Genomic DNA, 23,472 nt, shown 5'->3' on the forward strand with positions numbered 1-23,472 from the left:
AATAGTTGATAGCAAACTCTGCGTCGTAAGAAGCAGTCTTTAAAACAGTCACTTCCAACTGGCAATTTTGGAAAGAATGCACAGACTCTCACGGTGCCTGCATGACCCAGTTCACACAGGGCTGCCCCCCACCCCACCCGCCGCCCCTGCCGCCCAGGATGGGGCTGAACTGGGGGCGAGGCCCCCTGTCCAATGGGGACTCGTCCATGGTCCTTCAGGACTCCTTCCTGACTCTGTGGCTCAATGGGTCTGAGAATATGTTCTCCGTAAGTCACGCCCCCAACAGTTTTATAAATGTCTTATCTTCCTTCCCCCCAGCGTCAACGCTGCCTCTCGCCAGGCAGTGGGCACAGATCTGCAGCTGACTATGCCATCTGTCCCCGCAACGTCCGCCACACGGACCGGACAAGCTTGTCCCCAGACGGTCAGCCCCGCCTCGTGAGCCCAGACACCAGCTCCCGGGAGACCTGCTTGCTGCTCGACCACCCAGGCACAGCCCGCTTTCTCAGCGTGCCACCGGTAACTAAAATGCCACCCAGGCACAGCCCGCTTTCTCAGTGTGCCACCGGTAACTAAAATGCCACTTCACAAATCTAGTTGTTAAGGGAAATGAAAGGGGTGGTTTTGACTATAAAAATAGAAAATGTCTGATTTAAAACGGATAGGATTTTGATGTGTCATCCAGGCAGCCCAGGGCCCCAGCGATGGTTGGGGATTGTTTTCCTAAAAACTGAGCCTCACATGACTTCCTACCAGCCCCCAAGCAGACTGCTCTCTGGACCATCCCCACGCAGCACTTGGCCCAGCGTGGCCAAGAATCCAACAGGGCGCCGTTAAAACAGTTTCCTGAAGCATCGGTTCCAGATTTCCTGCCCAGGGCGGCACAGAGTTAACCCAAGGGCTTGCTAATGTTTCATTTAATGGATGCTTCCTGATAATATTCTTTAACCCAGTTTTTAAATACCTTAGGAATGATTGGGGTGGCCAAAAACTTCGCTTGGGTTTTTCCGTCAGATGTTACAGAAAAACCCGAACAAAGGTTTTGATCAACCCAAAATATCACATAAATATAAAACACAGCATGATTCCCCGGGGATAAAAAAGGCTGCTCTTCGGCTTCGCTTTACCTCGTGTCCCACGTCGACGATGCTGGGCACCCATCCTGGCCCGAGAGAATCCATGTCTTCCTGCCAGCTGGAAAAGGATTTCTAGAAGAATTCCAGCTCTGAGCTGGGTCTGCTGGGAGCTCAGAGATGAGAAGCGCATTTATATAGGAGATCTGTGTTCCTATTTTCCCTAAGCGGAAACTCTGACAGCTCAATATCCCTGCCTTTGCTATATGACAAATGAATACCTAGCAGACACTTTCAGGAGGCACTTCTTGGAAGAATGTTGAAACTTTCCTGGGGGTGGGAAACGGAAATGGAAATAAGCGAGGGATTAATGCATTTGTCACCATCAGATCCAAAGGCATTGTTCCAACTGGCTGTCAGCTTCTACTCTCGTCTGCGGGAAAGGAACGGCTTCATTGTTGGGAGAAACACATTTTGCTTGGACAGGACAGTCCATTCCCCAGGACGTGCCGAATGAAGGAAATAGGAATCGGATCTCTTAGAAAGTTTTCTAATCTCCTGTGCTCTGCACATGATGTTTCTCTCGTCTTCCCGTAGACTCGGAAAGCGGCACAAGCCACAGAGCCCCTGTCCTGCCAGCAGGACTGCAACCCAAGACGGACAGAAGGCACGGTTGAGGTGGTCCCCCTGCCCCGGGAGAGCAAGGCCCCTGCCCGTGATTTGAAAACCTTCAGATTCTTCATTCCTTTCAGCCAGGAAGAAAAAATGACTTGGCAGAGGACAATCGTGTGTATTGAAACTGGTAGAGTTGGAAGCACAGAGCCTTACAGAGGACAAGGCTAGTGAATGGATATTCTAAGTGAGTTTTAAAATTAAATTCACCATTACTTATAATTAACACTTCAAATTTTCTTTTATTCCTAGGGCATTTCCATGAACCACAGTGAAATCACCAAGCTGCAGTATCATTTAGTTTTACTTACTGGTGGATACCGTTTGGTATAATAATGTATTTAACAAGACCTCAAAGAGCCTGGAGAAAATATTTAAACCTTAATTGTGTATCTTCCGTACACTCTTAATTCTGAAATTCCACTACATTTTTTTTAAAACACTAAGCAACTGAGATCCTTAGAGTTGCAAGTATTCTCCAGTTGAGGGAACTTTGGTCATTTTTGATCGATATGAACTACAGTTATTACTTCCACATCTATTTAAAAATATTGAAAAAAGAAGAAAATAAGAGAATGGGTGGTTGTACTAAAAAGACTCCTCTTAATCCAGTTTAAAATTGATCTTTTTTTAAAAAAAAAAGTCAAATATTAAGCCAGTGTCTTTTTTAAATGAAAAAATCATGTTATTGCTAGACAAGGAAATGATTTTTGATATCAATTATAGTACAGCAAATATATCACTACCTTGTTACATGCCTTCATTATTTTTTTAAATAGTTTGATTTACTTATTGGTTTTGGCTGTGCCGGGTTTTCGTGGCTGAGCATGGGTTTTCTCTAGCCACCGTGTACGAGCTTCTCATTGTGGTGATGACTCTTGCTGCAGAGCACGGGCTCCAGAGCACAGGCTCAGTAGTTGTGCCGCCTGGGTTTGGTCGCTCCTGGCATGTGGGATCTTCCCAGACCAGGGATCAAACCCATGTCTCCTGTGTTGGCGTGTGGATTCTTTACCACTGAGCCACCAGGAACAAAAACAATTTTATTAAACGCTTATTCTTGGGGTCATTTCACTTAAAGTCACAAGAATCCTGGGAATTGCTGAGAGATAAGAACGAGGTTGGCAAGTTCACCCCTCTGGGGCCACTGGCCCGAGTGTGGACGGTGGCCTGGGATGGCCTCCAACCTCAAGCGGCCTTGGCCTCCAACCAAGGTGACCTATTTATTTAGCTCTAAATGACTCAAAAAGCAAGTATTCAACCTCATGAATTAAAAATAAATTCCTTTCTATTGGTTGAAACCCTGAAGCTCTGGAAGAGAAGCTCTCAACAGTTTAGCAATGAATTTGCCACAGGCTAAGAGACCTATGATTCCAAACAAAGGCAGCAATAAGCTAGCTGTGGTAGGTAGGCAAGTTCGTGCTTCTAACAGACTTCCCTCACATTGAAGAGGAAGATTCTGGAAATCAGAAACACTCTTAGTCTAAGGATTCACAGCACCCTGAGCACAACTCTACCTTCCTGCTGAAAAGGAGGCTGGGACCAGGGGGAGGAGATGCTGCCTGAAGCTCTGGCTGCCAAGCGCCCCTGGCGAGACAGAGGTCAGAAGTCGGACTCCCACACAGTCACCCAGCAGCTTTCAGGGAAGGAACTTCCAAATCTGTGACTGGTTTGAAACGGTGGGAGCTAGGGGCTCCCAAGTCATGGGGTCACTCAACTGAGAGCCAGGCTGACCCAGGCACAGCCTGGCAGCAGGTCGACCAGCTGAAAGGGCAGGAAACCTTCGGGCAAGCGGCTGTGGCAACTGGCGTAGAGGGGCTGATGCTGAGCCGAGAGCCGAGGGAGGCGAAGGTTGGCCACGTTTAATACATCACGATCCGCACCTAGTTTCAGAAGGAGATGAGTCTGGGGGCCCGCCCTCCCGCATTTCATCGCAGCATGGTTGGGACCTGCAGCTTTTCATCGGCAGCAGGTTTAACATCCTTGCCAACCCATTTGAATGAACAGTACCTCTCGCTTGGGATCCTAAGACAAGAAGGGATGGTGGACTTCCTATAATTAAGTCTCCATCCCACTAATATTGTTCCTGTAATGACCCTTTGATTCCCACCCTGGACATTTGCCCGAGGAAAGCATGCCACTCAGAACCATCCACATCCAATAATTACAGGGTAAAGAACATGGACAATGGAATGAGTTAAGTAGGAAACAGAAGTTTTCCTCTTCTTTGTCTTGATAAATCATTAACTATATTTAGCACTTTTCGAGATAAGCAGAAACAGTCCATATGACCAGAACATCCTTGATCATATACCAGGAATAACCATAAGCATGGATGCCCAGATGAAAGGCACAGCCTTGAAAAAAGGGGGCCAAAGAATTGACCCATCGGCCTTAGAATAATTCTGAACAGAGTCAAGGCTTTTCAAACAAGGTGATACATTTGAGAAAGGCAACTGCCCACATCCCGGTTCACTCACGAAAGGCACGCACACAGGAGGGCAGAACAAATGTTCCCTGCCCATAGGCTGCAGCCCCTTCAAAAGCTCTTAGATGGTCTTCCCTCAATTTCTTTAGGAACCTTGACCGCAGTAAGTTGATGAAGTGAACACAGAAAAGGTGACGGGGTTTCTTTCCTAAGTACCAGGACCTGGAGGCTGTAGCATACTGCCTCAAAAGGCAAAAACCGATGGAATGCCAACACTGGTTTTTCTTTCTTTCTTTTTTTTTTTTTTTTTTTTTACTAAAAGTGCAATCCAGAAAAGCTCCTTTTCAGCAGTTTTCCCCACAGTAGATCAATTTAAGAAGCAATTACCATCAAAGCAATTATGTCCCTGTGCTCCCAACAGCCCCCGAATGTGTGCCACTGAGATAAGACGAGGCCCTTTTCAGAGTGAGGACAAGTCAGTGACGGAAAGCATGTGGACACTGTGTTCTCAACAATGCATTTCAGGGCTCTGAGGAGCTGAGCCAGATTCGAAAAACCAAAAAAAAAAAAAAAAAAATTATATAACCAAAAGCGTGATATGGGCCTGCTCAAGCCAGTGAAGGCATAAAATTCAAATATAACACGCTGACCACATGGCCTTCTTTCTCTAGAAGATAATGCTTCTCTAACAATGAAAGCCAACACATTCTTTTTTTCCACTAGTTAATTACACACCAGAGATAATTTTTGAAAAGTTTTGTACTCACCAAGGGAAAACGAGGGCTATAGTCTGAAAAAGAAAGAGAAAAAAAGAGAGGGTCAGTTTTCTAGCTAAAACCAGTGCTCTTTTTTGCCACTGCTTTCTCCACAGCACTGTTTGAATATGCTTATTTTTCCCTCATGATTTGGGAGCTTCAGGAGACGGAGGTTTAATTCCTGGGTCAGGAAGGTCCCCTGGAGAAGGGGATGGCTACCCAGCCCAGTATTCTTGCCTGGAGAATCCCACGGACAGAGGAGCCTGGTTGGCTACAGTCCATGGGGTCACAAAGAGTTGGACACGACTGATGAACTCACACACACACACTGACACCTTTTAATCCCGACAATAATAACGCCTTTTCCCCACAAATATCAGCTTTCAAAAGCATCCTGCCCTGAGCGCTCCTGTAGTCTCTGCTTGTCCACGGACGGGTGACCAGGAAGCGGGCACCCTGGATCTGAAGTGTTGGCCTCTGGCACCCAAGGCTCCATCTGTCAGGGGCTCCTTCTGTGACCAGCAGTGTCCCTTCCTCCCGAGCCACCCCATCAGCCCGTCTCTCCACAGACAGCCTCTTCAAACCCGCTGGGGACACCTCCCTGCACCCCAGTTTTCCAGCTCAGTCAGTATCCAGCTTACTCACCATTCATCTAGCTCTCATGCTCTTTTGGTATTCAACAACTCTACTGGGATATCATTTACATCCCATACAGCCCACCCAATTAAAATAGATAATTCAGCGGCATTTAGCACAATCACAGGCTTCCCAGGTGGCACTGTGGTGAAGAATCCACCTGCCAATGCAGGAAACGCAGAAGACGCGGGTTCGATCCCTGGGTCAGGAAGATCCCCTGGAGGAGAAAATGGCAACCCACTCCAGTATTCTTGCCTAGAGAATCCCATGGACAGAGGAGCCTGGTGAGCTACCGTCCATGGGGTCGCAAAGTCAGACACAATTGAGTAACTGAGCACGCACACGACACCCGGAAAGTCCCAGTGAATCCCCACGTGCGCCCATGCAGCACAGCCACAGTCTCACCACCTTCCTCACCATCTACCTGGAGCACACTTCATCATCCCAAAGGAAACCCCCTACCCTAGCTCCTAATTCCCCCAGCCCACCCTCTCCCCACCTATTGGCCCCAGGCAACCACTAATCTGTTTTCCGATATGGATCTGCCAATTCTGGAAAATTCATATAAACAGGGTCCAACAGCGACCGGCTGCTTTCACGGAGTACGCTTCTGAGGTTCACCCATGCCATGGCCTGTACTAGTTCTGACTCCTTTCTATGGAAGGGCACCATTCCATTATGTGGACGGACCACCTTCTGTTTATCTGCTCAGCCGAACAACATGACCGTGTTCTAGGATCTTGTGTGAGTGGCCAGTAAGGCAGCCTCGTGCCGGGGCTGGGAGCTGCACCTCCCAGTGGCTGGAGGCCTCACCCTGCTGGCATCGCCTTTCTGCCCTGGCGGACGTGGAATCATGCTTTGATGTCACTAGTGTTTAAACAGCAAACGCAGTATGCGGCATTTTCCACCAAAAGAGACTACTCATCTTAGCCACGGCCAGGCTAGACGTGTTAAACCAATTGCATTGATAACAAGTTGTTGCGCTAATTGAAAAGTTGACCTGGGAAGTAGGTTTGAAGCCAAAGCAGCAGAAGAAATCACTCTAATATTGAGGGACCTTGCGTCCGTGTATGCGTGTGTGTGTGTGCTTAGTCGCTCAGTTGAGTCCGACTCTTCTGCGACCCCAAGGACTGTAGCCCATCACGCTCCTCTGTTCAAGGAATTTTCCTGGCAAGAATACTGGAGCGGACTGGGATTGCCATTTCCTACTCCAGGGGATCTCTGACCCAAGGATAGAACCTGTGTCTCTTGCATCTCCTACATTGGCAGGCAGATTCTTCACCACTGTGCCACCTGGGAAGCCCAGTCTTGCATCTACTTATCTGTAATGATGGAAGACTGAACGCTCCCCACTAATACTGAGACAGAGGCAAGGGGGTCCACTCTCTCACTCACATTTAATATTGTCTCGGAAGTCCCAGTCAGTGTGATAAGGCAAGAAAAAAAAATACGTAGAAGTTGGAAAGGAAAAATAGGACTTTATGCTCAAATGACAAGATCATGTACATAGAAAATTCTACACATCTACAAAGAAGCAATGGAGGCCCAATCTGTTGTGTAGCCAACAGATTGTGTAACTCGATCTGTTTAAAGTCACAGAGTTCCCAGAGTGCAAAGGAGCCCAGAATCACACAAAGTGCACCGGAGCAAGACAAGTGGCCACTGAGTGTTGGGTGAGAGGGAATCACTGGGGGTACAGAAACCACTTTTATATAGAAATAACGTATTACAAGAGTCCACTTCTTCCAATCCTGCAAAAGAGCTTGGGAAGATGCTAGAAAGAGTGACTTCTGGTCTTTGTCTGGGGCCAAGTACGGGGAGAGGCCAGGGGTCCCAGGCACGCTTAATACATCAGGAGGATTCGTAGAAATGCTCACAACTCTCTTCCAATACAATGCTGAATCGTCTTAATGTAAAACAAAACCCCAAGATGTGCAGAAGCAGGCCCGCAGCCTTGAATCAAGCCGAGCTAACAACCACAAGACCAAAAGACCAGTTGGATGTAGAACCAGTTGGGCACGGTGTCAACGGATGGTTAAGGAAATGAGAAAGTACGACGGACTACATCCTAAACGAGCCCGGTCATTAATCATTTTGAATTAAACTTTGAAGCGAACTTTTTTAAACAGAGCAAAAATACACGAAACAGTGGGCTCTACAGAGAGATCACACATTGCGTTGGCTCCGGGCTCACACATGCTCGCTTGAAACCACAACTACCAGCTTCTGTGAAGGACAGAATTAGAGCAAAACCCCAGCAACCAGAATATCCTCTGAAGTCAGCTTTCATCACACAAACACTTCCTTTAGCCCAAGCCCCTTGTGCAGATGGCTACTGTCACAGTGGCCCAGATCTGAAAAGGTGAAATAAGCATGTTATATGAGGGTAGGGGAAGCTGGTCCCCGTGGGCAAACCCACTCCTCTCGGAAAGGGGTTGTCCCTGGGGAGCTTACAGGGCACAGTGCCACGGCTGGATGGGCTCCTGGTTCTCCTGGAACAGCACGATCCTCCAAAAAAGGAGAGGAGAGAAGCTGCCACTTCACTGGGCCCATCGAGTGCCTCGGTGCCTGTTTGCGGCACCCACAGCCAATAGCCACTCGCAAGAGGCAAGAGGAGGCCCATTTTAAGGATGAGAAGACTGAGGCTCGGCGAGCTCTCTGACCAGTGTCATCCAGAACAGGGAAGCAGGGGTGCTCACCCAGAGATGCTGGGACCACTCTTGGCTGGCCGCCCAGAGGAAGGCAGCCTACACCGTGGCTTCCCCTGCTTTGCTTGTGTTTTCTTTTCTCATCTCCATCCCCCCCACCCCCACCCCAGGGAAGCTGTCACTTCTCCAGGGACCACCTTTCTTTTCTTTACATTCCTAGTGTCTGGGGCGCTGCCTGCCAGGAGGAGGACCCACAGAAGACTTTTTGTCCAGGGTGACAGGGATACTGGAGAATTCCTTAAAGCCTCTTCTAACTCGAGAAGGAGCTCCACTTCGGTCTAAGGGCCGGAAAGATCTAGAAACGCCCAGGCTGGCCACACACTTCCTGTGGGGAAAAACAGTTGTATGGGAGAGGCTGGGCTCACAGAAGCCTGGGCTTCTGACCACAGACGTGTGGAAGTCTGTCCCCAGGATGGACAGGGCCAGCCGCTCCGCTTCAGAGAGCAGAGGCAGGGGGGATGTGGCCAGCTAGAAGCCCGGGAAAGAGGCTGTGCTGAGCGAGGCTGTGGAACAGGGGAAGTCCACCAAGGTGGGCGGGGAGGGCAGCCAAGGTCAGGCGGGCGGGCACTCCTCTGGGAAGTGACCTGGCCACAGGGCTGGTCCCGATCGCTCACGAGATATGGAAAGACCCAGTGATGTCACTGTGCATCCAGACCTTGCTCAGAAGAAAGGAAAACAGCACCATGCAGAATCAATCCATCGGGGCTGCTCCATTTAAGGCAAACATGAAGATTATTCTGACTTGTCAAGCTCTGAGCTGGGCAGCCTTTCCAAGCTCAGACAGAAGTGAAAGATCCTTTCCCTGGGCCTGAAGCATCGTATACATTCCAGTGGTTAGACTGTATGTTGCCAAGGGTGTATTGACAAGTTTTTCTTTTAAATTGGCAGTGGAATTTTTAAAAATTTTGGATGCACATTTGCATTTTATTTTTAAATATGTATATATATATATTTCTACATGTACAGTGTATCTAAAATGTGAACTTTTAGTGATGGGTTAAAATGTTATAAAACAAGGGCACACAAATAAAAATCTAACACAGGCGATTAGATACCATAAACTCTGGCCTTGGGGTCACCTTCCAGGAATGATCAGACCCTACAGTGAAGCGCCTCCATCCTGGCCGTGTTCTCTTGGGCTCTGTGTCCCCCAGAACATCACCTGGTCCCGAAGTGTTGGTCACAGCCCTTGGAAGTGTCATTTACCCTCAGTCACGGTGACGCTCCAGCACCACGACCAGGACCGTTAATGTGGATGGGGTCCCCCAGGAAGATCCCTACACCTGGGAAAGCAACTGAGAGCCCATGGCATCCACCAAAGGCAGTGGAAATGGAGGAAACCCCCCAAATGACCCATCGCTGCTTTAGCCTCATGTCCTGGGCAGAGCTCACCCTGCTTCCTGGTGCTGATCCGAAGGACAGGAGAGTAGAGAGACGCCTCTGAATCATCCGCCGCAGATCCTGGCTGACCTCATAACTCTGCCTAGTCTCGCAGCTTCCTTGTTTACCTTCCCGGCATCAGCAAAGCTGTGAGTTTCTGTATTTTCTAACGCACGAAAGGAAGGCTGGAAGTTGCTGCTGAACAGGGGACGTAACCTCCCTGAACGATGAGCAGTTTGGTAGACTCTTCTTCTGCCCACCCTGCAGAAGCAGGAGGAGGGTCCCTAAACCGACGTTGCCAAGGCTGAAAAAAAATCCATTTTCTCAAGCTCCTGTTCTGTCACTCTATGACGGACAAGCTGGCCTTCTAAATATTTGGCAACTTTTAACAATTATCCATGGGCAGCTGCTCGGAAGAAGATCCATGCCTGCTTTCCAAGAGTGTTTTCTGAGGCACAATCCCCTGCCCCCCAAACGCACATATCTCTAATTACCCCACAGTTGGGGGTCCCCTCTTTGGATGAGGAAACTATGCAAATTGGTAAGCCCAAGACTCCACTTTCAGAAGTACAAACAGCTTCTGGTTTCCACTCTTCCACGTCTGTCTAGGCCATGATCAAAGAGATGTTTTTCTTGGTCTAATGAACGTTCAGCGAAGCTCAGAGAAAAGGATTTCTGTTTGGAGGCGTTATTTCTTGGAGAGTCAGTTTGAAACGCCCTCACTTCTCACCAGGTGGCTCGAAGCCTGTGAGCAGGGCACTGACTGTGTGTGATCACCCTCCCCTCCACCATAAACGGCAGCGAGGTGCAGACGCCCGCGGCAAAGCCCTGTTCTCCAAGGGGTGGGCCACCACATTAACTCACTGTTCAGGAGGATCATTCTTCCTGTGGTCCCAGGATGAAAGGAAACTTATCATGTGCTTCTTAATTTAAAAATATCAATGTTGCTGTTATTTAAAATGTCAGTTACTAGCAATGATATACAGTTGGCAAAGGGACTAGGAAAATGTGCCACCTGGTTCGTATTAAGGGATGTGTTTGGGGGAGAAGGGATCCAGGTGTGTGTGTGGCTCAGTCCCTTCACTGTTCACCTGAAACCATCACATCATTATTAACTGGCTATATCCCAATACAAACGAAAAAGTTTTTTTGTTTTAGAAAAAGGAAAGAAATACATCAACGGAACATAATGGACTCTGAAAATAGATCCCAATAAATATGGTGGTTTATAACAAAAAAAGAGATGCGATTTTATTATTACATAGTAATAAGTATTGCTAATGATAAAGGCAACAGACTTCTGCCCATCAGATTGGCATCAGTAAGAAGAGCCAAATGTGTTGGGAAACACCCGCCCTGGATTACTTCCCAGAGCCTGAATTTCCCGGGGAAGAATCTCAGGATGTGGAGAGGCCACAGAAGTGGTACCTGGACACTCTGCAACTTGGGGGTCTACATCCTACTTCTAAGGCCTCCTACTTCTAATGCCAAGCTCCCCTTTCGGCATCCCCCTCCAAAACCCACAACGTGCTTCTCTCAACATTGTCCAGGGTAGAAATTTCTAGAGGGCTCTTCCCCAGAGAAACTGTTTTACTGCCCTCCAGACACACCAAGGTCTCCCCACACCATCCCTTTCCTCACGCTCCTCCCTGACCCAGAAAGCTCCCATCTCCCCCAGACTTGTCAGGGGGTGCTCAAGCCCTGCCCTCTCATCGAAGCCCTCTCATCGAAGCCATCAGGCTACCTTGGTCTTCTTCCTCCTGCCCCAGGGACACGCAGCTGTTCTCTGCTTCACCCTCTACGTCTTCTTTCTCCAGCCCCATCTTTACATCAGCGTGATGTACGAGACAGTGGATGGAGATACGGCCACCCTGGCTGCCGTCTCGGCTGCCCTGTGATGTGGGCAAGCCCAGTCTACAGTTCACCGCTGACAAAAGCAGGATGCAGACACTCACCCCAAATCCACAGTCTGTGGTGAGTTCGCTGCTTTCTGAACGGACAACCTTTATCTCTAACTCGAACTTCTCTGTTACATACACAGCTCTGTGCACATACCAGAAATCCAGAAAATACTGGTTGGAAGAATGAGTAAGTGCTTTAAATCAGATGTGACTGTTCATTAAGCGTTTACATATATGCTAGGGTCATGCCAAGCACAGAGGATTTAGAGATTTTTTAAAAAGTACGTGGATGGAAGCTCCAGGTGTTTACTCTAAAGGAGTCCAGAGACAGGCTGATCAACAGGTCACTGAAGCTCTGGGGCGAGCAGGGTCTGCTCTGGTGGGTCCAGGGGCTTATGAGAGATGACAGTAGCAGTCCTAGGCCACGTGGGCTGAAGTCAGGTATCTTTCTCTGAGGATGAGATTCCCAGGCAGATGGCACAAACAGAGGCTAGGAAGCTGGGCAGCTCGCGGAGCATTCTAAGAGTAGCAAATAATTGGAATCCTGGCTTTGACCTCGGAACAAGTCGCTTCCCCTTTTTGAGCCTTAGTTTCCTCCCCTGCAAAATAAGGATACACATCCCTACTGTGCTGGGCTGATAACTGAGAGATGAACCCCACACAGGACCCTGGACTGAACTCTGTAGACACCCGAGTCACTGAGGAGGATCTGGAAGGTGAGGCAGACGGGGTCTGGGAAGCCACAGAGGCATTGGTTTGGATTTCGGCTGAAGCCACAAGTGGACTGCAGAAGTATGCCAGCCTGGAGTCCCTTTCTGCTCTCCTCCAAGGTCACTGTGGTGGCTGTGGGGTTGAGCTGAGCATGGACGGTGGGTCCCTGATGGTCCAGGTGAGGGGTGGAGGGGCACTCCTGACGTCAGTGGCATTGGGGACGGAGCTGCGGGGAGGTGACTACTTAAAGACCCAGGGGGCAGAGCCCACCAGCCTTGGGGAATGTATGTGAAAAGGAAATCAAGGGAGGAAGAAATCAAGGTGACCTTGGACTTGGGCGCCCGAAAAGACGTTCGCCACTCCTGGAGGTGGGGTGCTTGTCTCAGAGTTGCCAGGGAGTGATGTGAGTGCAAATCCCGGAGACACACAATGTCCCCAAGAGACTGAAAGCAGACACCCACATCAAAAGAGAGAGAGAACACCTTTTTGGAAATGGTACGATCATTTTTCAGGAACGTGGTACCCAGAGCAGAGAAGTTTGTCAGGTATTTCCAAGAAAGACTTTGAAAATCTGTAAACCAGCCAACCAAAAGGTCTACAGATCAACCAGTTATTTTTCCCCAGACCCCTCAAATACTTCACGATTTCCCCCCTATTTAACTGGCTTATCTGAACCATCTAACTATATTATTAAGAATTTGTGATGAAGACAACTTGCTAAGTAACACAAAATCTAAACTTCTGAAGTTGATGAGCAGCAGCATAGATACTGGACTGAATATTAAGGAGCTGGGTGGTTTGTATATTAATTTCAATGCAGACAAGGTACAGTTGAACAAGAGAACCCTAACACAGATGAAAGAGAAAAGGAAAGATGAGCTTCTGCAGAAAACTGTCATTACGCCTGAATTTGAAAAAAACTACTGTGTCCCACCATATAGTGAATCAAAATATAAACTTCAGAAAAAACGCAGACAAGAGCGACAAAAAAAAACAGCAGGTGATGGATGGTTTGGTATGAAAGCGCCAGAACTGACAGATGAACTGAAAAATGATCTCAAAGCACTGAAGATGAGAGCTAGCATGGACCCAAAAAGGTTTTACAAGAAAAATGATAGAGATGGCTTCCCTAAGTACTTCCAGATTGGAACCATTGTTGACAATCCTGCTGACTTCTACCATTCACGAGTTCCCAAGAAACAAAGGAAGAGAACTATTGTGGAGGAACTGCTGGCTGATTCTGAGTTCAGAAGATATAACCGAAGGAAGTACTCAGAGATAATGGCTGAAAAGGCAGCAAATGCAGCAGGAAAGAAGTTTCGAAAGAAGAAGAAGTTCCGTAATTAAGATTCACTGAGCAAATCACAAAATTGTACATCTCCTCTTTATTTATTTACTAATTTAAAAATTAGCACGACTGTCACATAAAGTAATATAGACTGGCCCTATTGGGGGGTTTCTCGTTAAAATTTGATTTGAGAGAGAATCAGTCACATGCCACCCGGAATAAAAATAGGTGTGTCTACAAAAAAAAAAAAAAAAAAAGAATTTGTGGACAATGCACAGAGAAGAGGCTGGCTTAAAACAACACGGGGAAAGGGAAGATCTCCCATATTCACTGCGTTGTCTTAAAGAGAAAAAGCTCAGTGTCTTCATCCAACAGCGAGCTCATGATGGAAGGTGAGCTTTGGGGAAATTCATCCATCGCTGAGCTTCTAACAAGAACGTCTCCAGGCTCGACGTGCGTTGTCGCTGAGGACAAGCCCCGATATCCCCCCCGGCCCGCCACAGAAGAAGTCCTGTGAACTTGTGATGAATCCCTCCTCCACACGTTAGGAACACTGCGGCATTCATGTGCAAACAAAAACGGCATTATGACACAAATATGCAGCCTCGCATCGGCAACAATATACTGCCACAGACGTGTCGTGTTTGACTGGCATTCTGTTTTGTCTACCTAGAAAGGTCAGCCCTCCTCTTCCTCAGGGAGGCAGCACACCCATCATCCTCAAGGAAAATGGTTTTCTTTCTTTACGGCTCAGGGAATCATCCTCCAATGAATGGATCTGAGCTGCTTCTACAGGCAAGCTGTACGTTCCCGGACACTGGGGCAAACGTCGTGATGTCAGAAGCAGGAAATGGAATGAGGACCCCGAGGCCCTCCCTGCCTCCCACGTGGCCGGTGGTCTGCCCTGAGGTCCGAGTCAGAGGGAGGTAGGGAGAAGCAGCGCCTTTGCGCCCCAAGTCAGGCCCTGCCCCCTGCCAACACGGGAGGCGGGGTGACCTTCCCAGCTAGGCGACCTCGGGCAGGCCTCTCATTCTCCCTGTACTTCCACGGTCTCCAGGCAGGAGGTCCCGGATGGCCTCGGAGGAAGACCCGACGTCTACAGCACTGTGAGAGGAGCTGGTAAACCGTGCAAGTGAGGGGGAGGTCCAGGTAAGGGCAGCGCAGGATCGGGGGGGCTCCTGCTGGCTCCCTGGGGGTGGTGGCGGGCTGGGGCCATGTGCACAGGGGTCAGAGGGGCCTTGATGTTCCGTCAGCCTCAAGGCTGGACACACTTACTGCAGGGGCCCCTCTAATCTGCGCGACGACCCGGAAGCCAGCTGCACGGGGTTATGAGATCAGAAAGAATTCAAGGCTGAGACCAACCCAGCTGGATTCATGCTCCCCAGCCCAGGGCAGTAAGACCCCCGAATGTTCGGGAATCCTGATGCTTCGATTCCCCAGGGCCAGGAATCACTTCCTGGGAGATGGGCTGCGTCTGAGGAGTGGCCCCCCTGGACCACGGCTGAGGAAGGGATCCTGGCCCAGCCGGCCAGAGATGCCTCCTCAGCCACAGCCCACTCACTTCCTTAAAAACCACCGTCAACCTGATGCATTGCAGCCAAGGACACCAGAGAGCCCTCTGCCTGCCTAACCTCGGGTTAGGAACTCAGGTCAGTGATTTGGGAGCAAATTCAGCTCCGCTTGATCAACACAGAGCTGGTCTCTGAAAAGGTAAAGCTCTGGGAGCTGGATTTAAAGAAGCTGTGCAGAGTTCAAGGCTAGGCCTGAGCGTGGCAGGACCTCAGGGAGTCAAGCAGACCCTCTCTCCGTCCCCTGGCCACCCCAGGAGGTGCCCCTGATTGGCCTGAGCAAGTGCCCACCCTCCTGCCCACATCTTTGGCCAACAGAGAGCTGGGGGTCTCACTCCAGGGCTGCCAAGTTTGTAACAAACCTCATTCAATTTTTAAACAGGAAACCACAGGCTCCTGGGAGCCTCTGAGAACCACCTCATGAGACAGACGCACTCAGGGCAGGACTGGACAGGACCCGCCTTCCCAGGGGTCTTTTCTGTCCGAGAACTGAAATCACTATGACCGTGAGCACAGCAAGGCTGGGGTTGCCATGCACGGGCCGGTGCACATGTGGCTCCACTGTGTATCCAGCCCCAGCTTCTCCCTGAAGCCTCCCCCTAGAGTGAAGACTGAGGCCAGCCCTCCCCGTGACCGAGGAGGAAACAGAAGCCCTGAGACTGGGTGACAGCCCTCCGTTTCGAGACAAACCTCACTCTCCACCCGAGTCTGTTACTGTAAGAGCCGTGTTCCCAAAGTTGCCTCACCCCTTGCCTGGGGCCGGATCCCACCTGTGCAGGGGACTCAGCGGGCTGTGCACATGTGGGTGACCCTCTGTACAAACGTGCCAGCCTCTGCGACCACCATGTGCATCGGGGTGCGGTGCTCACGAGGAACGAAGCTCACATCACAGGTCACATTAAGACCCTCCCTAACACTTCAGTTCCGTGTGACACAGAGGCGAGGCCTCTGCGTGCGACAAAGGAAGGGGGCTGTGCTGCCGTGTGTTAGGACAGGACGTACGATTCAGGATAATGACCACGGGTGACTTTGCTATGTCACCTACTTTTATGTACATTAAAAAATTATTTATTTGGCTGCTCTGGGTCTTAGTTGCAGCATGTGGGATTTAGTTCCTTGACCAGGGATTGAACCCACCACCCCCCTGCATTGGAAGCGTGAAATCTTAGCCCCTGGACAACCAGGGAAGTCCCCGTGTCAACTAACTTTAATGCATAGAAGCCAATCTATCCAACTACTGGCCCTAGGTAAATTTCACCTGGGGAATGGGTTATTTTTAAAATGACTAACCATTCATAACTAAAACGAAATGATCTTTCTCCCATGGGGCTTCCCAGGTTGGCTCAAATGGTAAAGAATCTGCCTGCAATGCCAAAGACGTGGGTTTGATCCCTGGATCAGGAAGATCCCCTGGAGGAGGGTATGGCAACCCACTCCAGTATTCCTGCCTGGAAAATTCCATGGACAGAGGAGCCAGGCGGGCTACAGTCCATGGGGTCACAAAGAGTCGGACATGACTGGCAAATGACTTGAGTAGGAATACTATCTACCTAAAATCTCCAGTAAGGAGGGAAACATCAAGTTATTTCATTTGTGAATGCAGCTGTTAAATGCATTAAATGTTAAATTAAATGGATAATTTAGAATCCGTTAGTGAATTTTGTATGCTGTTGGATTACTGAAAAAACTGTCAATGTTTTCAAGCTTCAGAGTTTAGAATAATAATTAAAAAAAAAAAAATAGGAGTCTGTAGTCTCTTTCCATCTGTGACTGCAACATGTAATCAGTTGACCAGCAGATTGTTTCTTGAATGCCTACTATGTTGTCCTGGAGCGGAAATGGCAACCCACTCCAGTACTCTTGCCTGGAAAATTCTGTGGACAGAGGAGCCTGGCGGGCCACAGTCCACAGGGTCACAAAGAGTCAGACGTGACTGAGCGCGCACGCAGGCACGCAGTCTACTACGCTGAAGCATTTGATGAGGTGCTTTGGGCCTCGCAGAACATTGGCACAGACGAGCTGCCAACAGTGGCGAGGGAAGACCCTCCCATCCTCCCCACCCCCGACTCCAGGCAGCAGCCAGGGAGGACGGGGCAGCTGCCTCTCAGGACAGGAATCTGAACCCTGGTCCTGGGCGGGTGGAGGGCAGGAGCGGGGCAGTCCAGTCCCGTAGCTCTGATTCCAGCCAGCTCTGCCAATGCAGACCTTTCACCTGCAAGGCTGGGGATACAGTGAGAGGATCCACCCCGCCCCCTCCCGCCGCTGCCCTTCCCCGGCTTGGCCGGCTTTGAGAGCTCAGGTGCTCTCTGTGAGGCAGCAGCTTGGCTCCTGCAGGCCCCGGGAGGACAGTCCCCAGGATCCTCACAGTGCAATGGCCTCTACTTTCCCAGCCCCTCACCTCTGATTCTCCAGGTCCAGAGTCTCCATGTGTGTATGGCGGGCTCCCAGGCCACGGTGGGCCAGGGAAACCCCTTGGTTACCACCATTCTGTGTGTGTGTACGTAAGTTCCTCTAGGGAAAAGAAATAAAGAACTCAACCGCAATGATGTGGGCAAATGAATTCTCGTGTTTCCAGGCAGGGGAGGGGAGACACCCGTGCTTCCTTCTGCCAGGCTCCTGACCCTGGATCCGGTGCCCTTGAGCCTGGGCAGTGGAGCCCACCATAGGCACCAGCGTGTCCGTGAACACTGAGGACCGTGGCAGCCGCTCACTCTGGTCCTGACCGACCGGATCCTACAGATCCCAGTGCAATCGGCTTCTCTACAGATGCCGAACCACGGGACCACCGGGTGTGGGTGTGCACGTCACCTCCTTCACCCGCACAGCGACCCTGGAAGGCTCAAGAGCACTGGGCGAACTCAAGGCTCCTCTTGTTCCTCCAGACTACACAACCTTCCATTTATGCTGTCCTTATAAGATTCCACCAGAAAGAAAAGGCGAAAGAAATGGAAGAAAAACAAAAAAAAACAGAGTTTACTGAATCCTATGCCAAGGTATTAGCTTTCCATCCTTAGTTCAGTACGACATCCTCAGGTCTGTATTTTTTAAGTTAAGGGATTAATCCATGCTGCGGAGATAGGAAAGGGATTTCTCCACCTTCTGGGAGGGGGAGGGGCAGGCAGGGGAAATCACTGTTGCAAGCGCCATCAGCTGAATGACTCAGACTTTCAAAATAAAGTCCTCACAGAATCCAGCACCAGGAAAGTGTTGACGTTTCCTGAAAAACTAGGATGTTCTTTTAATCGTACTGGAACAATACAAGCCATTGTGTTTTCGTTTTTTGCCATGTCAGCCAGGAAGCTTAGGACTGGATTTAAGGCACAATTACAATCACATCTTATCTCCAGGGAAAGGGAGCTGGCATTTGTGGAATGCCTTACTTGTACAGGGCGCTTCCAAACAAATATTTTTAATTGAATGCTCGCAATCGCCCGGTTATTATTCCAGCTCACAGAGTAGAGCAGCGGAGTTAAAGAGGCAGACTCACCAGACCCAAACCCGCCCAAATCATGAACCACTCTGACACCGTGCAGCCTCTTGTCCCTCTGGCGTCCTGGAAACTTCTCGGTGATAAATAGCACAGGTTATCAAGACGTCACTATGGTAACTCCATCCCCAGGATGGGAATGGTGGGTGCTTCCGGCCCCAGGCTCTGACTCACAGTTCCCTCCCTGGTCCTCAGAGGCGGCCTCGAGGTGGCCAGGATGAGTGAGCGCTTTATTGGGTAGACCCCAGGCTAGGCAGGGTCCGTCCAGACAGCTGTGCCTTCGCTGGACGTCAGGCCCTGGGTGGCGGCCCCGTAAGACGATGCCCCTCCGCTTCCCCTTCCATCTCTCACTAGCGGCTGCCATTCTCCGTCATCCCCACTGGCCTTCTCCAGCCCAGAGCACAGATGACTTCAGCGTCCTGGAGATTTCCCAGCAACACAGAACCCAAAGCACTCTGCTGGATTTGTAGTTATGCTGAACAGTAAAGGGCCGATTCCCATAGCGGTGACGCCTTCCCTGAACGCACACAGCGTGTCAGCTGGTCATCCAGTGAGAACTGGCCGCTAAGACGACGACTCCGTGACCTACACAGGGACACCAGCGCCCGTAAGGACCAACTGGGATGCGGTTGAAGCCAAGCCGCAGAGATTCACTGAAAATCTGCACAATGCCTCGCGCATCGTGGGTGCTCATAAAACACGGGGGAAAAGGTGGTACACGCTCTCTGATTCCGTTTATATAAAGTTCAAAAGCAGATTGAACGAAGGTGAGGAGCAGAAGAGGGGAGAGGTGGGGAAGAAGCGGGAAAAAGCAGCAGGAGGCTTGCGTGGGGGCAGGGCCTGTCCTGTCCTCTGGCCAGGCTGGTCACCCAGGGCCTCACTCTGTGAAAATCCAAGGTTCCGCGCATTCCTCCCGACTCGTGTGTTCAGTTCTGTAGGTATGAGTTAATCTGCTATTTCAGATCACTGCTAGTACTACTTTTCGCCCTGTATAAACAAACAAATCAATTAACAAGTGTGGCTTAAAACATCAATTTGCAAATACGGTCAACTGCAAAACGTTCTCACTCAATCTGCTCCTCACTCAACAGGGGGACAGATGACCCTCAGCACTGAGAGACTTAAAGCGTCGAAGGGCACAGGACCCCTGGCCTGACTGTGCCCCAGGCGTTCGCTTGTTTGACATCAGAAGCCCGATTTCTTAGAGAGCAAGCTTGTTTACCTTTAATCATGAACTTTATTTGAAATGACTTCTGATTCTTACTGTATTTGTGTTTATTTTGTTTTTATTTCTTTCTAACCTTAACCTTTTTATTTTGCACTGGGGTTGTTCAGTCTCCCAGTCATGTCTGACTCTTTGCAGCCGCATGCACTGTAGCTTGCCAAGCCTCCCTGTCCCTCACCATCTCCCAGAGTTTTCCCAAGCTCACGTCCCTTGCATCAATGATGCCATCCAGCCATCTCATCCTCTGATGTCCTCTTCTCCTTCTGACCTCAATCTTTCCCAGCATCAGGGACTTCTTCAGTGAGTCGCTCTTCGCATCAGATAACCAAAATACTGGAGTTTCAGCTTCAGCATCAGTCCCTCCAACAAATATCCAGGGTTGATTACCCTCAAGATTGACTGGTTTGATCTCCTTGATGTCCAAGGGATTCTCAAGAGTCTTCTCCAGCACCACAGTTTGCAGGCATCAATTCTTTGGCTTTCTGCCTTCTTTATGGTCCAACTCTCACAGTCTTATGTGACCACTGGCAAGACCATAGCTTTGACCATACGGATCTTTGTTGGCAGTGTAATATCTCTGCTTTTCAACACAGTCTAGGTTGTCATAGCTTTCTTGCCAAGAAGCAAACGTCTTCTGATTTCATGGCTGCAGTCACCATCAGCAGTGATCTTAGAGCCCAAGGAGAGGAAATCTGTGACTACTTCCACCTTTTCCCCTTCTATTTGCCATGAAGTGATGGAACCAGATGCCATGATCTTAGTTTTTTTAATATTTAGTTTTAAGCCAACTCTTTATTTGAAATGACTTTTTGATTTTTATTGCATCTGTTTTTACCTTGTTTTAATTTTTTTTCTAACTTTAAACTTTTTATTTTGCATTGGGGTACAGCCCATTAACAACGTGTAATAGCTGCAGGTGAACAGTGAAGGGACTCAGCCATACGTACACGTGTCCATTCTCCTCCAAACTCCCCTCCCGTCCAGGCCGCCACATACGACTGAGCAGAATCCCATGTGCTCTACAGTAATCCATTTTAATATAGCAGTGCAGTGCGTACATGACCTTCCCAAACTCCCTGAGTATGCCTTCTCCCCGGCAACCGTAAGTTTGTTTTCTTAGTCTTCGGTAAGTAAGTTCACTTGTAGGCACAGGAATCTCCACCTTGAATGCAAATCTTTATGATGTTGACCTTGACCTTGACCTTGACCCCTCAGTGGTGGGAGAGATTGCCTCTTAGGGGCTGACTGGGTGCTCTGGTCAAAGCACCTGGATTCGGATGCCTCCTCCTGCCAGGGCAGGAGCCGGGACCGCTAACCTCCCCTTTCTGAGCTGTGGGGTTTCCATTTACAAAATGAGGGGAGTTCCCTTTGTCCTGGGGAGGTGGGTGGGGGGACTGACTAGCCCAGCTTTGCCTGGGACTTTCTGGTTCTACACTCAAAATCCTGTGTGCTTAGTTGCTCAATCATGTCTGACTTTTTGCAACCCCAAGGACTGTAGCCCGCCAGGTTCCTCAGTCCATGGGATTTCTCAGATAAGACTGCTGGAGTGGATTGCCATTTCCTTCTGTAGATCTTCTTGACCCAGGGATTGAACCCATGTCTCTTATGTCTCCTGCAATGCAGGCAGATTCTTTACCACTAGAACCACCTGAGAAGCCCACACTGAAAATCCTAGGGGCCTGTAAACCCCTCAGTTCAGTTCAGTTCAGTCGCTCAGTCGTGTCTGACTCTTTGCAACCCCATGGACTGCAGCACGCCAGGCCTCCCTGTCCATCACCAACTCCCGGAGTTTACTCAAACTCATGGTCATCGAGTCGGTGATGCCATCCAACCATCTCATCCTCTGTCGTCCCCTTCTCCTCCCGCCTTCAATCTATCCCAGCATCAGGGTCTTTTCCGATGAGTCAGCTGTTTGCATCAGGTGGCCAAAGTATTGGAGTTTCAGCTTCAGCATCAGTCCTTTCAATGAATATTCAGGACTGATTTCCTTTAGAATTGACTGGTTGGATCTCCCTGCAGTCCAAGGGACTCTCAAGAGTCTTCTCCAACACCACAGTTCAAAAGCATCAATTCTTTGGCACTCAGCTTTCTTTATAGTCCAACTCTCACAGCCATACATGACTAGTGGAAAACCCCTCACTCCCTGGCAAACTGAGTGGCTGGTCACCGGGTGGGAACGTGAGATGTGCCAGGGAACATTTGTACTGGACCCTCTGTGTATGGGGTCCGGTGCAGGCCGTGAGCTCAATAAATACAGACTCTTTATCATTACCAAGACCACAACCTTCTCCCGAAAGTCTCCCTCTGTGTGTGCTTCGACTGTCATGTCTGTTGATGCATTATACCCAAGACATCTCCCCTAGACATCCCTCCCCTTCAGTTTCCTGACCCACTTTAAAACAGAAACGCACACACCCCTTCGCGTGAACTAGAAGGTTCATTATAGTGTGTTCACTCATAACATGAGTGTTCAGAGGGGAGCGGATGCTGGCCAGAGACAGTGAACCCCGCTGACCAGGAGGCAGCGCCTGGCCTGCTGAGCTCCACTCCTCGTGTTAAAATGAGGATGAAAGCCCGTCCACATCCTCAAGTGGCTGGATGCTGTGTGAAGATCTGGTGCGCCTGCTCATTGCCCTGTTCCGTGAGTGTGGGAGCTGGTACGGCACGCAGAGTGGGGACCAGCGTGGAGACCAGCGACCATCAGAGGTATCTGGGGGCTGGGGAACTAAGGTCAGGAGGAGGGCAGTGCAGGCAAAGGAGCCAGTGAGACACAGAGGAGACCTCAGTGATCAGGGCTGTGGTTCACAGCCCATGAGCAAGGTCAGACACAGTCCTGACCCTGAGCTGGCCAAGGTCTGAACAGCGGGAACCAGACTGAGATAAGGTTTCTGGGCTCAGACCCTCACTGTATCCGATGAAGAGCTCCCCTGCTCAGCTCAAATTATGCTAGTTTTTTCATCTGATGTCTGGCCACTAAAATACATGGATACTTGTATTTTAATATAAACTGTAAGAGGAATACAAAAGGAGACTGGTTATGTGTTTACGTTTACAAAGAGCAAAAGAAAAGAAGTCATGGCTTCTTCCTAATGTAAGGAAATGGAAGCATTTTTTATCGGGGTCTGTCTCTTACCTTCTACCGCAAATACCTGGGGAAGAGAGGAAAGGAGATGGTTTATAACAGAAAAACTCCCGGCGGAGTGGACGAACTCAATCCATGCTTTTTTTTCACATTTCCACGGGGATGCAAATCAATTTAAGTACTTAAAATAGCCACAGAAAGGGGGAAAAAAAAAGATCAACCTCTATTAGTTACCATGGGAATTACTAATTGAAGCACTTCTTTTGTCTTTTCAAGATCCTTGCCATTCCTGTGACATTTAGAATGATAAAATTAAGGGAGCCAGCATCTATTTCCTGCCATTTGATGATTATTAAAATATCATTATGGAAGTTCAAATTGAAGAAGCTTCTTCGGAAGTAAAACTCACTTATTGTAGTGACATACTTATTAAGGAAAACCACCTTGGATGGAATTTCGCAAGTAGAGTCTAGAATCTTCATAGGGTTATGAGATTTGGGAAAAGAGTCATTTAAAGCCCAAATGCTTCCAGGGCGTTTCAGTGGGAGAATACACGGAAGG

At 49.3% G+C, this 23,472-nt stretch overlaps 1 protein-coding gene and 1 long non-coding RNA gene across 6 annotated transcripts in view; one reads left to right on the forward strand and one right to left on the reverse strand.

Moving 5' to 3' along the window:
• Positions 1-23,472, reverse strand: part of PTPRE (protein tyrosine phosphatase, receptor type E) — a 186,639-nt gene that overhangs the window by 107,153 nt on the left and 56,014 nt on the right. For 4 of the 5 annotated variants that reach the window (XR_003508821.1, XM_027528492.1, XM_027528488.1 and 1 more), the window contains exon 2: positions 4,938-4,960. The gene's annotated coding sequence lies outside the window, so the exon portion shown is untranslated. Of the gene's footprint in view, positions 1-1,127; positions 1,261-4,937; positions 4,961-23,472 lie in introns of those variants that run through there. The other variant, XM_027528487.1, reaches the window with a different exon arrangement.
• On the forward strand, positions 14,112-16,220 carry LOC113884200. Its single transcript, XR_003508822.1, has 3 exons — positions 14,112-14,475; positions 14,607-14,698; positions 15,500-16,220. It is a non-coding gene; the product is annotated as an uncharacterized LOC113884200 (long non-coding RNA).

The sequence above is a fragment of the Bos indicus x Bos taurus genome, chromosome 26 (assembly GCF_003369695.1).
Source record: "Bos indicus x Bos taurus breed Angus x Brahman F1 hybrid chromosome 26, Bos_hybrid_MaternalHap_v2.0, whole genome shotgun sequence".
NCBI lineage: Eukaryota > Metazoa > Chordata > Mammalia > Artiodactyla > Bovidae > Bos > Bos indicus x Bos taurus.